At 42.8% G+C, this 18,223-nt stretch overlaps 1 long non-coding RNA gene across 1 annotated transcript; it reads right to left on the bottom strand.

Annotated features, from left to right (window-relative positions):
• Positions 1–10,502: 10,502 nt before the first annotated feature.
• LOC145861348 (uncharacterized) lies at positions 10,503–12,784 on the bottom strand. Its single transcript, XR_014381066.1, has 2 exons — positions 12,480–12,784; positions 10,503–11,082 (listed from the first exon to the last, which is right to left on the bottom strand). It is a non-coding gene; the product is annotated as an uncharacterized LOC145861348 (long non-coding RNA).
• Between the last annotated feature and the right edge of the window lie 5,439 nt (positions 12,785–18,223).

Genomic DNA, 18,223 nt, shown 5'->3' with positions numbered 1-18,223 from the left:
CAATCTTACCTGTGATTTTCATTCCCTCTGTCACATTTTCTAACTTTGACACATCCTCAAAATTACAGTGGCCAAGAATTATGTGCCATGTGTGGATATCATAGCACCCATGACATCCATCATCATTTTCATCACTTACAGTGTTAAGATAGTAAAGTCTATCGTACTCCTCGATGTCAAAAGTGGTACCGTTCTTGTGGATGAGCTTGTTACACCCCTGTCGAAAGTTGACTGAAGCTCCGTTGGCTGTCGCTGCTTTAACAGAGAAAATGTCCTGTGGAAACGACGGCACGTACAGCGCCTTCATCAGCGTTGTTTTTACCCGACGACCCGTGTTGTCTCTCAGGTAAACCTCCGCTGCACCTCTCCTCTCCGCGACACCATTCGTTCTTGTTCCGTCAGCCAGCTCCACGGAATGTTTTTCCGGTTTGAAAGTCTCGTCAAACTCCTTAAACTTCCTGATGTCCGTGACTATATGTGACGTTGCTCCCGTATCAACCATCAGCCCTTTCTGTTTCAGTCCACTAACCTGACAGTCACTTATTCTGAATGCAAATGTGTGGCATTCAGCATCTGTTGCTTGTTTCACATTGTCTCTTCTTTTTCGTCTGCAATTTGCGTCAGTATGAGTGGAGCTCTTGCAAAAACTACACCACTGTCTCCGTTCTTTGCGCTCTCCAGTAACGGTACATTCCCGGGCCTTGTGCCCTTTCTGGCCACAGTTGAAGCAGGTTATCTCGGTCTCGGACCTTTCAGAATCATTGCAATCAACAGCCCGTCACTTAAAGTCTCTTCAGCATTTCTCAGTGCTGTAATAGCCGTCTCAGCACGAATGATATAGTCCGTAACACTTTCGTCAGCGGCTTTCTGAAGAGAAGTTAGTTCAGTGTAGAGGCTAATCACACGTGGCTTCCCTTTACCTGCATAATGTTCCCTCAATATCTTCAACGCTTTTCTCCCATCTGCTGCTTCTCTCATTATCAGGGAAAGACTTTTATCATCCAAAACCTGTATCAATTCGGCGTAGGCTTCTTCATTTTTCTCTCTGTCTTCTTCATCTTCATCCACGCTCAATATGGCGGCCTTTAGCCCAAGCAAACGCAAGTGCCCCAAAAACTTTTTCTCCAATAACTCGTAGTTTTTTTCATCTCCGTCGAAATATAATCTATTCCATCGGCTTCCATGTTCCATCCTGGGCCCATAACCTGTTGGTGCTGACATCTTCAGGACAGGAATACCGGTTTACTTAACGGAGGAATAAACACACGTTCATCATTGGTGTTTTAACCAGAACGGGGGAAAATGCACTTTGTTTATTTTCGCACATGCGCAGTCATACATCTCTCATAGGGCATGACTGTACCAGTGTAAGAACACAACTCAACAACATATTAGTCCACATGCCAACACTATCTTTGATAGAACGAATACTATATTTCCCTTGACGGAGTGATGCTGTCTGAATGTTAAAAAAAATCTCAATATACCCCACTCTTCCCTTCGGGGTGTCGGTTGTGAAAGGGCAAGTTGCAGTCAATAAGATTTGAGAGATTTAAATCGTTTCCCAGCTGGAAAAAGTTGACTACCCCTGCTCTAAAGGGCAGCTATTATTGCTATTTTCCAATCTGAAATAAAGTTTAAAGCAAATGCTTGGCTCTATTACGTAGTTTTAAATGTTAATCTGGAGGGGTGCTCTCATCTTATCTATGAACATAGACAGGGCTCTAACTCTTCTAGCTCCACAATGAGATAGGGTGCAGGCTGTTAGCCAGCCTGCCAGCTTAGTGGAGTCTGCCACTAGCACAGTCAGTGTAGTCAGCTCAGCTTTCCCCATTGAGACCGTGTCTGTGCCTCGATCTAGTTTGGGCAAAACTAAACATGGCGGTGTTCGCTTTAGCAATCTCACTGGAATAAAGCGCTCCTCCATTCCTGTCATTATTGAAAGCGATCGTGATACCTCACATCTCAAAATAGGGCTACTTAATGTTAGATCCCTCACTTCAAAGGCAGTTACAGTCAATAAACGAATCACTGATCATGATCTTGGCCTGACTGAAACATGGCTTAAGCCTGATGAATTTATTGTGTTAAATGATGCCTCTCCTCCTGGTTACACTAGTGACCATATACCTGCGCATCCCGCAAAGGCGGAGGTGTTGCTAACATTTACGATAGCAAATTTCAATTTACAAAAAACAAAACTGCGTTTTCGTCTTTTAAAGTTTCTAGTCATGAAATCTATCCCGCCTACTCAATCACTTTTTATAGCTACTGTTTACAGGCCTCTTTGGATGTATACAGCGTTTCTCACTGAGTTCCCTGAATTCCTATCGGACCTTGTAGTCCTGGCAGATATTATTCACATGGAAAAATCCACAGACCCACACCAAAAGGCTTTTGGAGCCATCATTAACTCAGTGGGTTTTGTCCAACATGTCTCCGGACCTAGTCATACTCTGGACCTAGTTTTGTCCCGTGGAATAAATATTGTGGATCTTAATGTTTTTCCTCATAATCCTGGACTAACGGACCACCAATTTATTACGTTTGCAATCGCAACAAATAATCTGCTTAGACCCCAATCAAGGATCATCAAAAGCTGTGCTATATATTCTCGGACAACCCAAAGAGTCCTAGATGCCCTTCCCAGATTCCCTCCACCTACCCAAAGGATGTCGGAGTACAAAAATCAGTTAACCACCTAACTGAGGAACTAAATTTAACCTTGTGTAATACCCTTGATGCAGTCGCACCCCTACACATTTGTCATAAGAAACTAGCTCCCTGGTATACAGAAAATAGCCGAGCCCAGAAGCAAGCTTCCAGAAAATTGGAACTGAAATGGTGCTCCACCAAACTGGAAGTTTTCCGACTAGCTTGGAAAGACAATATCGAAGAGCCCTCACTGCTGCTCGATCATCCTATTTTTTTTCCCCCAACCTAATTGAGGAAAATAAGAACAATCCAAAATGTATTTTGATACTGTTGCAAAGCTAACTAAAAATCAGCATTCCCCAAGAGAGGATGGCTTTCACTTCAGCGGTGATAAATTCAAGAACTTCATGTCTATTTCAAAGACAGCTTTTTTCCATCTTCGTAACATTGCAAAAATCTAACTTTCTGTCCAAAAATGAAAAAGAAAAGTTAATCCATGATTTTGTGACTTCTAGATTAGACTACTGCAATGCTCTACTTTCCGGCTACCCAGATAAAGCACTAAATAAACTTCAGTTAGTTCTAAACATGGCTGCTAGAATCTTGACTAGAACCAAAAAATGTGATCATATTACTCCAGTGCTAGCCTCCCTACACTGGCTTCCTGTTAATGTACTGCGAACCTACAAAGCATTACATGGGTTTGCTCCTACCTATCTTTGCGATTTGGTCCTGCCGTACATACCTACACGTACGCTATGGTCACAAGACGCAGGCCTCCTTATTGTCCCTAGAATTTCTAAGCAAACAGATAGAGGCCGGGCTTTCTCCTAAAGAGTAAATTGTTATGTAATGCTCTGCCTATCCATGTGAGAGACGCAGACTCGGTCTCGATCCTTTTAGTCTTTACTGAAGACTCATCTCTTCAGTAGGTCCTATGATTGAGTTTAGTCTGGCCCAGGGGTGTGAAGGTGAACGGAAAGGCATTGGAGAGATGAACCGCCCTTGCTGTCTCTGCCTGGCCGGTTGCCCTCTCTCTACGGGATTCTCTGCCTCTAACCCTATTACAGGGGCTGAGTCATTGGCTTACTGGTGCTCTTCCATCCCGTCCCTAGGAGGGGTGCGTCACTTGAGTGGGTTGAGTCACTGACGTGATCTTCCTGTCCGGGTTTGGCGACCCCCCCCCCCCCCTCGGGTTCGTGCCGTGATCTTCGAGGGCTACACTCAGGCTTGTTGCAGAGTAGTAAGTTGGTGGTTGAAGATATCCCTCTAGTGGTGTGGGGGACTGTGCTTTGGAAAAGTGGGTGGGGTTATATCCTGCCTGGTTGGCCCTGTCCGGAGGTAACGTCGGACGGGGCCACAGAGTCTCCCGACCCGTCCTGTCTCAGCCTCCAGTATTTATGCTGCAATAGTTTATGTCGAGGGGCTAGGGTCAGTCTGTTATATCTGGAGTATTTCTCCTGTCTTATCCGGTGTCCTGTGTGAATTTTAAGTATGCTCCCTCTAATTCTCTCTCTCTCTCTCTCCCTGTCCCCTCGTGGAGGATTTGAGCCCTGGGACCATGCCTCAGGACTACCTGGCCTGATGACTCCTTTCTGTCCCCTGTCCACCTGGTCATGCTGCTGCTCCAGTTTCAACTGTTCTGCCTGCGGCTATGGAACACTGACCTGTTCACCGGACGTGCTACCTTGTTCCGGACCAGCTTTTTTTCGACTCTCTCTCTCTACCGCACCTGCTGTCTCGACCTCTGAATGCTCGGCTATGAAAAGCCAACTGACATTTACTCCTGAGGTGCTGACCTGTTGCACCTTCTACAACCAATGTGATTATTATTATTTGACCCTGCTGGTCATCTATGAACATTTGAACATCTTGGCCATGTACTGTTATAATCTCAACCCGGCACAGCCAGAAGAGGACTGGCCACCCCTCAGAGCCTGGTTCCTCTCTAGGTTTCTTCCTAGGTTCCTGCCTTTCTAGGGAGATTTTCCAGGCCACCTTGCTTCTACATCTGCACTGCTTGCTGTTTGGGGTTTTATGCTGGGTTTCTGTATAACACTTTGACATCGGCTGATGTAAAAAGAGCTTTACAAATACATTTGATTGATTTGAAAAAAAAAACATACAGAAATGGCTGCTTCAGGCCCCAATATTTCCAAAGGGCCCCTTTGTTACGATCCACATATGTGCTACAGATCTAAGAGCATTTTTTTGTGTTGTTTTCAACACATCACTTCTAAAGAGTGCACGATCGAAATATGACAAACCTCAGGTTCTCCCTAAAACTCAACGTTCTATTACTTTGGGTAGGTCCCCCCCCACCCCCCCACCCCTCCCCTTTATCTATATTTCTATATGAGACGCTGGAAAAGTTCACAGTGGGAGTGAAGAGAAGAGGATAATAATGCAGACCCTGAATTCACTTACCACAACTGGTGTCAGGAAATGGATGAAACTCCAGGGGGAGAGAAAAGCTGCATTTCCATAATCATTCACTTTCTTTTCTTTTATGATGGATTTGAGATTCAGAAGCTCAGGCTGTATGTTTCAATGAAAGAGGTTGCCTAAGGGCCCACTCAAACTTCGAACTTTAACCAAGACATCCATCTGATTTTTGTCACATCTCCTTCTCATCTGGTAAAGACGTGAGAATAATGCAACCCACCTCCACAACCAAGGCATGTCTGACTGTGGCAAACCTCTAGGGGTCCCCATTACACAGTGCATCACCTAAAGACCATGCGGAGACTTACCCAACATTAATTCAACAACGTTTTTAAAATGAGGACAAAAGTGTTCTTGGGAAGAACACAAAACTTGACTTTGTTGGCATGTCATGACTATTTCCCAAGGATATACTTTATGAAGACAATATGCTATCCTCCAGAAATATGTTTTTAGTCATACTAAAGTGATACCAAATGGTAACGTGAAATGGTACCATATTGTAGTTTGAAATGCCTGTCTGTCTCAGTTGGAACTATGCTGTATATAATGTACCAGTTGGTGAATTTCTTGATGAATGTCGTATCGTAGTTGTTGGATGAAGTCATTTTGTAGGTCATACTATATTGGGGCATATTTCATCTAATGGATCCAATAAAGACCATATTTTGTCTGTGGCTCTACACAAACAACATCCGGATCAGTGAACACACATCAATATTGAATCTAAGTGTAGGCCTGAGGAGTAGCACTGTTCAAAGACCAAAGCATTGAAGCTTATCCATAGATGGATTCCCTATAGGGGAAAGTACCTACAGCTAGATTTTGAAGATACAGTGGAAATGAATGAAATCCATCATCTAAGCCTATGTATCTGTGAATCAATATAGGGAAAGAAGCACGTTGTGGATCCTGAGCAGGAAATAAACAGGTCCTGTGGAGTAGTCACATCATAGGCTGTGGCTCAGTTGGTAAAGCATGGTGTTTCTAACACCAGCATGGTGTGTGCAACACCAGGGTTGTGGGTTCGATTCCCACGGGGGGCCAGTACAATTTATTTTTTTTATTAAAAAAAATGCATGAAATGAAATGTATACATTCACTACTGTAAGTCGCTCTGGATAAGAGCGTCTGCTAAATGACAAAGAATGTTAAAAAAAAGTAAAAATGTGTGTTCTTACTCAATGGCACGATGTCAGTGAAGACGGTACCTCCTCGTTTCGCTCCATTTCAAAATACTTTTCCCCTACTGAACATGACCCTGATGTTATCTAATGTGGATTATATAAAGCTCTTACCAAAGCACATGGTCTCCATGACAACCAACATCCTGAAGAAATCACTACTTCACAATAAACAAATGTTGGCCATGTGTGTCGCACAGCCTGTGTCTATGTCACCTTGTAGTGGGCCTACAATACAATCCTCAAATGCAAATTGCAATGAAATTTGCATTTGATTCAAATCTTCTTTTCAAAAGTCCTCACAAGGATAGTAAACCAAGGAAATTTCGGACAGTTGGTGCCCACAAGGAAAAAAGCTTAGGTTAGGTTTAGTGTAAAAGTTAGAATTAGAGTTCGGAGTTGGGTTAGGGGAAATAGGATTTTGAATGGGAATTGTACAGTAATGTGTGGACAACCAGGGGTGAAAGTTAGCTGGAATGGTCTGATGCCGACTACCAGTTAAATAAATAGTGGGGGTACGCCATTCCATAAAATATGATCCTATCACAATCATTAAAACAGATTTCAAGAAAAGGCTATTACACTATTTAGAATTACTGCATGTCAGTCACATGAAACATTTGCGAAGACATGAAAACTTGTGGAATAGGCTCCAAAGATTAAAAACATTTAATGTTACAGAATGCTAAGCAGATCAATGTTAACACTGACATTTTGCCAAGGCAGAGATGAGTGGCCGATGCGCACAAACCGCAGTGTATTTTTATTTATTTTACCTTTATTTAACTAGGCAAGTCAGTTAAGAACACATTCTTATTTTCAATGACGCCCTAGGAACATTGGGGTTAGCTGCCTTGTTCAGGTGGTACCATTGGTATGCATCAATTCAGGTTACAAAACTTGTGTAGGCTTAATGAATGATGTCATTCATAACACTTTTTGGTGTTTTGTAAGTGACATCTCTTTGCATTTATCAAATGGCGCTGTATGGCTGCCAAAATTATTTTAGATTATAGCAGCTTAATAGTAACTGAAGTCTGGACAATAACTGTAGGCCTCACATGTAGCCTTTTATAATATTAACTCATGCAGAATTAAATGTTTCTTGCAGTAAAATGATAGACCAAATGCACACTTTGGAGAAATATCATTTATTTATTTCAGCATCTTGACAGAATGCGATTGCGCACTCAGGGAGCTATTGTGTAGCCTAAACTCGCAATTTCTTTCAGCGACATAAAAGCTGACGGTATTTCATTTTCAACCACATAAAATATGCATCCAAACAAACTAAAATACTTTCAGAAACATGTGGGATTGTTTTTACAGATTTTTATTTCCTGTAAACCGGTCCAGCTGATGTCACTTGGAAATCTCCATCAATAAACGTCCTCACTCGGTGAGAGAAGCAAAAATGAAAGAGAGAACTTTACCGATGTCAACTGGATTGTTGATGATGTATTGATCATTCTGTTGATTTATTTGGTATTTTATTAGGCTCTGTATTAGCTGTTGTGAAAGCAGAAAACATGACATACAGAACATTAATAGACTAGAACAAGAAAAAACGACATACGTTTAAAAATGGCACACAGGCTACATTCACTATATATACTGCTCAAAAAAATAAAGGGAACACTTAAACAACACATCCTAGATCTGAATGAAAGAAAAAATCTTATTAAATACTTTTTTCTTTACATAGTTGAATGTGCTGACACCAAAATCACACAAAAATAATCAATGGAAACCCAATTGATCAACCCATGGAGGTCTGGATTTGGAGTCACACTCAAAATTAAAGTGGAAAACCACACTACAGGCTGTGCTCGCCCTATGATTTTTTTCCCATGTTAGCTAGTGATAGCTAGTGATAGTGATTCACAAGCTAGGCCTATTTGAAACATCAGCAGCCAGTCACTATCTGAGGTGGTGCCGTGCGTGCCTGCTCAAACTTGAGGCACACTTGCAGTCAACTACTGTTGTAAAACAGTTGGCATAGGTCCTCCTGTAGTCACTGCATGAGCGCTTTGCATGCATACTGAATCCTCTGGTAGCCAAATTCAATCCAACCCCTGCTGCAGGTGTGTCTCTGGCACTTCGCTCATTGGAGATGGAGCCACTGATAAGGGAAGCAGAGTTTTTATGGGCTCCTGACCAATTCTGCCATTTTGCGTGTTTTTTGTCTGTCCTTACATAATGTCTATGACCTAAAACGGCTTCTGGACATCAGAACAGTGATTACACTGGAACAGGCCCTAATCCCCGGGACTCGAAAGAGAAAATGGCCATGCAAAATAAGCAGGCGAGGCGGCCTTCTAACAAGATTACGTCAGTGAACAAATAGACCGCCATTGACCTCGGTTCTGTTGGCGAATGTGCAGTCACTGGAGAACTGGATGATCTCCGTTCGAGACTATCCGATCATCAAGATGAATACCTACAGTTGAAGTTGGAAGTTTACATACACTTAGGTTGGAGTCATTAAATCTCGTTTTTCAACCACTCCACAAATTTCTTGTTAACAAACTATAGTTTTGGCAAGTCAGTTAGGACATCTACTTTGTGCATGACACAATACATTTTTCAAACAATTGTTTACAGACAGATTATTTCACTGTATCACAATTCCAATGGGTCAGAAGTTCACATACACTAAGTTGACTGTGCCTTTAAACAGCTTGGAAAATTCCAGAAAATGATGTGATGGCTTTAGACGCTTCTGATAGGCTAATTGACATCATTTGAGTCAATTGGAGGTGTACCTGTGGATGTATTTCAAGGCCTACCTTCAAACTCAGTGCCTCTTTGCTTGATATCATGGGGGGAAAAAAATTATCAGCCAAGACCTCAGAAAAAAAGTGTAGACCTCCACAAGTCTGGTTCATCCTTGGGAGCAAATTCCAAATGCCTGAAGGTACCACGTTCATCTGTACAAACAATAGTATGCAAGTATAAACACCATGGGACCATGCAGCAGTCATACCGCTCATGGAATGAGACACATTCTGTCTCCTAGAGATGAACGTACTTTGGTGCGAAAAGTGCAAATCAATTCCAGAACAACAGCAAATGACCTTGTGAACATGCTGTACAAAAGTATCTATATCCACAGTAAAACGAGTCCTATATCGACATAACCTGAAAGGCCGCTCAGCAAGGAAGAAGCCACTGCTCCAAAACTGCAATAAAAAAGCCAGACTACGGTTTGCAACTGCACATGGGCACAAAGATCGTACTTTTTGGAGAAATGTCCTCTGGTCTGATGAAACAAAAATTCAACTGTTTGGCCATAATGACCATCGTTATGTTTGGAGGAAAAAGGGGGAGGCTTGCAAGCCGAAGAACACCATCCCAACCGTGTAGCATGGGGGTGGCAGCATCATGCTCTGGGGGTGCTTTGCTGCAGGAGGGACTGGTGCTTCTTCACAAAATAGATGGCAACACGAGGAAGGAAAATTATGTGGATATATTGAAGCTACATCTCAAGACATCAGTCAGGAAGTTAAAGCTTGGTCGCAAATGGGTCTTCCAAATGGACAATGACCCAAACCATACTTCCAAAGTTGTGGCAAAATGGCTTAAGGACAACAAAGTCAAGGTATTGGAGTGGCCATCACAAGCCTTGACCTCAATCCTATAGAAAATGTGTGGGCAGAACTGATAAAGCGTGTGTGAGCAAGGAGGCCTACAAACCTGACTCAGTTACACCAGCTCTGTCAGGAGGAATGGGCCAAAATTCACCAAAACTTATTGTGGAAAGCTTGTGGAAGGCTACCTGAACGTTTGACCCAAGTTAAACAATTTAAAGGCAATGCTACCAAATACTAAGTGTATGTAAACTTCTGATCCAGGGGGAATGTGATGAAAGAATTAAAAGCTGAAATAAATCATTCTCTCTACTATTATCCTGACATTTCACATTCTTAAAATAAACTGGTGATCTAACTGACCTAAGACAGGGAATTTTAATAGGATTAAATGTCAGGAATTGTGAAAAACTGAGTTTAAATGTATTTGGCTGAGTTGTATGTAAACTTCCGACTTCAACTGTACCTCTTACCCCTGCACATCAACTCGGTACTGGTACCCTCTGCATACAGCCAAGTTATTGTTATTCATTGTGTATTTGTTCCTTGTGTTATTCTTTTTCTATATTTTTCTCTCTGCATTGTTGGGAAGGGCCCATAAGTAAGCATTCCACTGTTGTTTACGAAGCATGTGACAAATACAATTTTATTTGTAGACATATTTCTCCGAGACCATGCTGGGATGCATCTGCAGATATCATCACTGGTTTGCCCACATCATAGCTAACCGGTGCTCCAGTACTTCGACAGCAACTCTTTCAGTTTGGTCAGGGCAGTGTCATGTTGCTCCTTACAGCATCATTCAGTATCCTGATAGAGGAGCCCCATCACCTCACTGTATTGTGGCGTGAACTTAGATAGTTAGTCAGACCCAGAAAGTGCTGCAGTGTCTGCTTTTCTGCTGGCTTGGGCATCTGCATGATGGCCTGTCTTTTCCAGGTCAGGTTTCACTCTGTTGGCTGTGAGAAGTTGCCCGACGTAGGGAATGTTATGGAGCCTGAATCTGCACTTCTCTGGATTCAGCTTCACGTTGACAGCCCTAATCCTGTTGAGGACCTGTTTGAGGCGCTCATCGTGTTCATCCAGTGTGTGTCCCCCACACCAGGATGTCGTCCACTATCTTACATGGCTGCCCAGCAAACAGATGCTCCATCGATCTCTGGAAGACCTCACTGCCAGTGGAGATGCCGTACGGCATGCGGAGGAACCTGAACCAACAAGAGACATGAATGTGGTTAGTTTAGATGAACTGTCATTGAGAGGAATCTGCCAGAATCCACATTTTGAATCAAGAATGCTTTAAATGTTTGCACCCAACATGTCTGCAATGACCTGTTCTATAGTTTTCATGGGGTGGTGTGGCCATAGCAGAGCTTTGTTCAGGTGCACTGGGTCCATGGCGGAAACCCACTTTGTGGCTACATTCTCTGGGATTACAACACCTAACCCCAACCTTCTGTCAAGCCCTTTGACCACTTTCTCTTTAATAGCTACTGGCACCTTTCTGGGTGCACAGACTGTGTCAAAAACAAACTCATCCAGTTTTATGTGATACACCACTTGTAGTTTGCCAATATCTTCAATGTTAAACAGGTCACTATACTCCTGGACCTCTGGGGCCTGTTTCTGCAGCATTTGTACATCAGGACCTAGTTGTATACAACCCAGTGCTATGCTCTCTGGCAACCCTAGAAGTGGTTTCACGTCCTGGTCAACAACATGAAAAGGTAAAGTCCCCTTGAGTGCAATGGAGGGTGGCTGTGCTCTCTGTATTTATTTACTTATATTTAACTAGGCAAGTCAATTAAGAAAAATAATATTATTTACAATGACGGCCTACCAAGCGGCAAAAGGCCTTTTGCGGGGACGGTGGCTGGGACCACAATACTACATAAGAGACCTAAGACAACACAGCATGGCAGCAACACATGACAACACAGCATGGCAGCAACACAACATGGCAGCAGCACAAACATGGTACAAACACTGTGCTGCTGTCTGTGCCTAACAAAGGGCAAAAAGGTAGAGACAAGTGTCAATAAGAGTGTCCATTATTGAGTCTTTGAATGTAGAGATGGAGATAAAACTGTCCAGTTGGAGTGTTTCTTTTTAAAAGTTCGTTCCAGTCGCTAGCTGCAGCGAACTGAAAAGGCCAGGCCAGGGAAGACGGAGAGCAGATCGCTGGGTGGGATCCAAGCAGCAGGCAACGGGAGTAGGTGTCACTCTGCATACTCTGCATATATCCCAGCAGCGTCCCTGCCACCCATAGGCCACCAGGTTAACTTTTTCAGCAGTATTAACAGTTACAGTAGGTTCAATGTCTTTCCACATCTCTCTAGATAGTACATTGCACTTAAGCACCAGTATCCACTTTCATGTTGAGCTTGGCTTACTGTCAGAGTAGCGAGTATCTTCCCCTTTTTAGTGATCAGATCGACACTTTCACAGTAGAATGTATCACCAGCTTCATATTCAAGTTTACATTCCAGATCATTAATTCTGCTGAAGTTCTGTGCTCTAGGTTGATATGCATTAGTATGGTATCTGTTACTGTTAGCATAGCTGCCAGATGGTTGCTCTTGTATTCGTGCTTGCCTGGACCTACCACACTTGGTCCCCTCTACAAAGACGAATACTCCCGACTTGTCCACTGCGTCTGGTCCAGCCAAGTTTAGTAGTGTACGATTGAACTTTGTCTTGTCCGATATATACTGCAACGCAGGTCTTCGCCATTCCTTCTCAAACTTTTCCCAGTTGTCCGTGATATTTTCATTGAAAACCAGCTGGTCGATGCGGCACAATCCCTGTGCCACTTCACCACTTTGACACCATGCAACGTGTGCGTGATGAAGGGACAACGTTACTGCAGGTGTAAAATGTCCAATGTTTACTTCGCCATTGGGATTCTATACATTGTGTCATGCCTAATGATGTCCGTATATACCACACGTATAGTGTACTAGTTCCGGATAGACACCCGGCATTATACAGGAATCAATTGTTTGGTACCCACAAGGATAGCAAAACAATGTCTGTCTGAATGTCTGTCTGTGGGTGTGCGTGCACGTTGTGTGACTGAGAGCGAGAGAGAAAATCATTTATGATAGACCGAGGCGTAAACATCTGAAACATAATACCATCGAATTTTATGAAAAGATGAAAGAATAGACAGGAAGGAAAAGGCTTACAGGAACTGCTGTCTTTGTGAAGGATACTCCGACATTCTTGAAAAGTTGATTAAATAATAGTAACAATTATGTTGTGTGTTTTCAACTGCATTTTCTAAAGCCCACATATTTTCAGGTATTGATTTCTGGAAAGTCATGCCATTGCATGTCATCAGGGATGGTGACACGATCGTCACTTTTCACAGTAAACCAATGTACATAGATACAAAGAATAATTATTGACCTACAGTGTAAGGATATGGAACTCACCTCATAAGATACGTTTTATAGGTCAACAGTAGTCCTGATATCGGGGGCAGGTTCAGTAGGCACAGAACGGAACAAAACGTTCAGAAAAAGTGAGAAATGGGGAGTAACTGTATCTGAACTTGTCCAATAAGTTTTAGTTTTCCGTTCGTTTTCCGTTGCACTGAGAGTGGAGAGTATCTAGGACTGCCTTGTGGTCATGCGTTAGTCATTAGTGAAGTCATTAGTGAAGTCAGTCACATCTCTGTGGACCTTCACTGAGGATGGAATTAAATCAAAAGGTCCATTAAAATGTCAATTCAGCTTCCATATGGAAACTGATAGGATTATTGCGTTCTACCCACTGGGCATAAACTGGTTGAATCAATGTTGTTTCAATGTAATTTGTTAACGTATTGTGACTTGGAATCTACATTGGATTTAAAAAAAATAATCATCTTTTTGTTGTTTTGATAAAATTTCAACCACATAATTACGTTATCATGGTAACCTAATTACAACATAGACAAACCTTGTGTATAACATGTTGAATTCATACCTTTAAAACAACGTCAGATCTTCAACGTCATATCCACTATCAGAAAAAAAACTATATGCTGAGGGCAGAACTTCCTACTAAAGAATTGATCTACAGCTATCATTTTGTCTTCCATTCAGGGTTTTAAGCAAACCCAGTCCTGCTTAGCTATGATATGTCACAGACTATTATCAATGTGCTATCGTGTTTGTCTACAAATGAACAACTGATATGTTGGATTCACATCTCCACCTCAACCAAAAATCTAATTCAACTTTAAAGTGCATTTACATTTTGATTTAGTCATATTCTTTGAATTAGATTTTTGGTTGAGATGTAGATGTGAATCCAACATATCAGTTGTTCATTTGTAGACAAACACGATAGCACATTGATAATAGTCTGTGACATATCATAGCTAAGCAGGACCGGGTTTGCTTAAAACCCTGAATGGAAGACAAAATGATAGCTGTAGATCAATAATAATTAATTTGTAGACAAACTGGAATTAAAGCCAGAAGTCAGTGGCGCAGATGGAACTATCCAAGCAGAAGATTCAAACACACTATCCAAACACAATTCAATACCACTTGAAATACAATAAATAGCCTATTAAGTTGTCGACAAGTCTCCAACTCAACCAAAAAAGTTAAGGAATGGGATTAAGCCAGTGTCTCAGCCAGAACTCTCCAAACAGTACTGTATTTACAGCACATCTCCTTTAAATAGTCATATTTAATCGCTTTGCCAACCAATCACAATTCAAAACTACTTGTGTAATATAATAAATAGCCTAAAGTTTAGGTTCTTACAAACTAATGTAACATTCAACCTTAAAATGAGTAAAACACTCATGGCCACATTGAGGTTTCAGCAACTACACACTGAGTATACAAAACATTAAGAACACCTGCTATTTCCATGACATAGACTGACCAGGTGAATCCAGGGGAAATCTATGATCACATTGATGTCGCTTGTTAAATCCACTTCAAATCAGTGTAGATGAAGGGGAGTAGACAGGTTAAAGAAGGATTTTTAAGCCTTGAGACAATAGAGACATGGATTGTTTATGTGTGCCATTCAGAGGGTGAATGGACAAGACAAAAAATATAAGTGCCTTTGAACGGGGTATGGTAGTAGGTGCAAGGTGCACTGGTTTGTGTCAAGAACTGCAACGCTGCTGGGTTTTGCCACACTCCCATGTGTATCAACAATGGTCCACCACCCATAGGACATCCAGCCAACTTGACACAACTGTGGGAAGCATTAGAGTTAACATGGGCAAGCATTCCACAGGGATGCTGTTGACACTTTGAAGAGTCCATGTACCGACGAATTGAGGCTGTTATTAATTTCTGTAATAATCTGTGCACCATGTACTTTTAATATAATCTCAACTGCAATCCAGGTAATTTGATTCTGTTATTAGATGAAGCACAGTGATAACACAATCATCAGCTGTATTTCACATCTGCAGCCATGAAGGCCTTTGAAAGGCTAGTCATGGCTCACATCAACACCATCATCCCAGAAACCCTAGACCCACTCCAATTCTCATACTACCCCAACAGATCCACAGATGACACACTCTATTGCACTCCACACTGCCCTTTCCCACCTGGACAAAAAGGAACACCTACATGAGAATGCTGTTCATTGACTACAGCTCAGCGTTTAACACCATAGTACCCTCAAAGCTCAGGAACCTGGGACTGAACACCTCCCTCTGCAACTGGATCCTGGACTTCAACGGGCCGCCCCCAGATGGTAAGTGTAAGCAACACCACCTCTGCCACGCTGACCCTCAACACGGGGGCCCCTCAGGGGTGCGTGCTTAGTCCCGTCCTGTACTCCCTGTTCACCCATGACTGCGTGGCATCATTAGTTTGCTGACAACACCACAGTGGTAGGCCTGATCCACGACAACAATGAGACAGCCTATAGGGAGGAGGTTAGAGACCTGGCAATGTGGTGCCAGGACAACAACATCTCCCTCAGCGTGATCAAGACAAAGGAGATGATTGTGGACTACAGGAAAAGGAGGGCCGAGCACGCTCCCATTCTCATCGACGGGGCTGTAGCGGAGCAGGTTGAAAGCTTCAACTTCCTTGGTGTCCACATCACCAAAAAAAATATCATGGTCCAAACACATCAAAACAGTTGTGAAGAGGCCACGACAATGCCTATTCGCCCTCAGAAGACTGAAATGATTTGGCATGGGTCCTCAGATCCTCAAAAAGTTCAATGGCTGCGCAATCGTGAGCATCCTGACTGGTTGCATCACCGCCTGGCATGGCAACTGCTCGGCATCTGACCACAAGACGCTACACAGGGTAGCACGTATAGCCCAGTACATCACTGGGGCCAAGCTTCCTGCCATCCAGGACCTCTATACCAGGCGATGTCAGAGGAAGGCCCTAAAAATTGTCAAAGACTCCAGCCACCCTAGTCATAGACCCCTAGTCATGTTTTCCCTGCTACCGCACGGCAAGCGGTACCAGATCTCCAAGTCTAGGCCCAAAAGGCACCTTAATAACAGCTTCTACCCCCAAGTCATAAAACAGCTGAACAGTTAATCTAATGGTTACCCAGACTATTTTCATTGACCCCCCCCCCCCTGCGCGTTTTTTTACACTGATGCTACTCGCTGTTTATTATCTATGTCACTTTACCCCTACCTACATGTACATGCAGTACCACCTCAATTACCTTGACTAACCTGTACCCTCGCACATTGACTCGGTACCGATACCCCCGTCTATAGCCTTGTTATTTTTTTGTGTTACTTTCTTTTTATTTAGTAAATATAACTTAAATATAACTTCACTTATTTTTCTTCAAACTGCGTTGTTGGTTAAGGGCTTGTAAGTATGCATTTCATGGTAAGGTCTACACCTGTTTGTATTTGGCGACTGTGACAAATACAATTTCATTTGAAATAAACAAAACATCTGACATTGTATTCCCATTTTAACTTTGCAGTGCTTTAAAATGGTTGAAAGAGCAGTGAGACATTTGGGTGACAACTAAACCAAAAATCTGACATCGTTTTTCCATTGAAATTGGGTTGTGCTTTAAGATGGTTGAAAGTGACAACACATTAGACATTCAACTAACTTTTGGCGGGTGAATACAGGCTGTATTCTCATTGTTCAACATCTCAACCACATATTGCCCAATTATCCAGGTTGAAATGACGTGGTGCGCGCAGTGGGTAATATGTAAAACCTCATTATAACCTCAAACATTCCAAAATTAAGATTATTACAGTATAAAATAGTTTTGAGTAAGTATCCAATGATGTCCTTTACGGACGTACTATCATAGATAACACAGTATCCCTAGAGATATCACTAATAGTGATAAACTACATGGCCAAAAGTATGTGGACACACCTTCAAATGAGTGGATTTGGCTATCTCAGCCACACCCGTTGCTGACAGGTGTATTATTTTGAGCACATGCAATCTCCATAGACAAACATTGGCAGTAAAATGGCCTGTACTGAAAAGCTCAGTGACTTTCAATGTGGCACCGTCATAGGATGCCACCTTTCCAACAAGTCCGTTCGCCAAATTTATGCCCTGCTAGAGCTGCTCCGGTCAACTGTAAGTGCTGTTATTTTGAAGTGGAAACATCTAGGAGCAACAATTGATCAGCCGTGAAATGGTAGGCCACACAAGCTCACAGAGCGGGACCGCTGAGTGCTGAAGCACTCTGTCCTCGGTTGCAAGACTAACTACCGAGTTCCAAACTGCCTCCGGAATCAACGTCAGTACAAGTACTATTTGTTCGGAGCTTCATAAAATGGGATTCCATGGCCGAGCAGCTGCACACAAGCCTAAGATCACCATGCGCAATGCCAAGCGTTGGCTGGAGTGGTATAAAGCTCGCAGCTATTGGACTATGGAGCAGTGTAAACACGTTCTCTGGAGTGATGAATCATGCTTCACTATCTGGCAGTCCGACAGATGAATCTGGGTTTGGCGGTTGCCAGGAAAACGCTACCTGTCCCAATGCGTAGTGCCAACTGTAAAGTTTGGTGGAGGAGGAATAATAGTCTGGGGCTGTTTTTCATGGTTCAGGCTAGGCCCCTTAGTTCCAGTGAAGGGACATCTTAACGCTACAACATTCTAGACGATTCTGTGCTTCCAACTTTATGGCAACAGTTTGGGGAAGGTCCTTTCCTGTTTCAGCATGACAATGCCCCTGTGCACAAAGCGAGGTCCATACAGAAATGGTTTGCCGATATCGGTGAGGAAGAACCTGACTGGCCTGCACAGAGTTTTGACCTCAACCCACACGCACACCTTTGGGATGGATTGAAGCGCAGACCGCGAGCCAGGCCTAATCGCCCAACATCAGTGCCTGACCTCACTAATGCTCGTGGCTGAA

Source organism: Salmo salar, chromosome 02 (assembly GCF_965601325.2).
Source record: "Salmo salar chromosome 02, fSalSal1, whole genome shotgun sequence".
NCBI lineage: Eukaryota > Metazoa > Chordata > Actinopteri > Salmoniformes > Salmonidae > Salmo > Salmo salar.
This window is presented reverse-complemented; position numbering and strand designations above follow the sequence as displayed.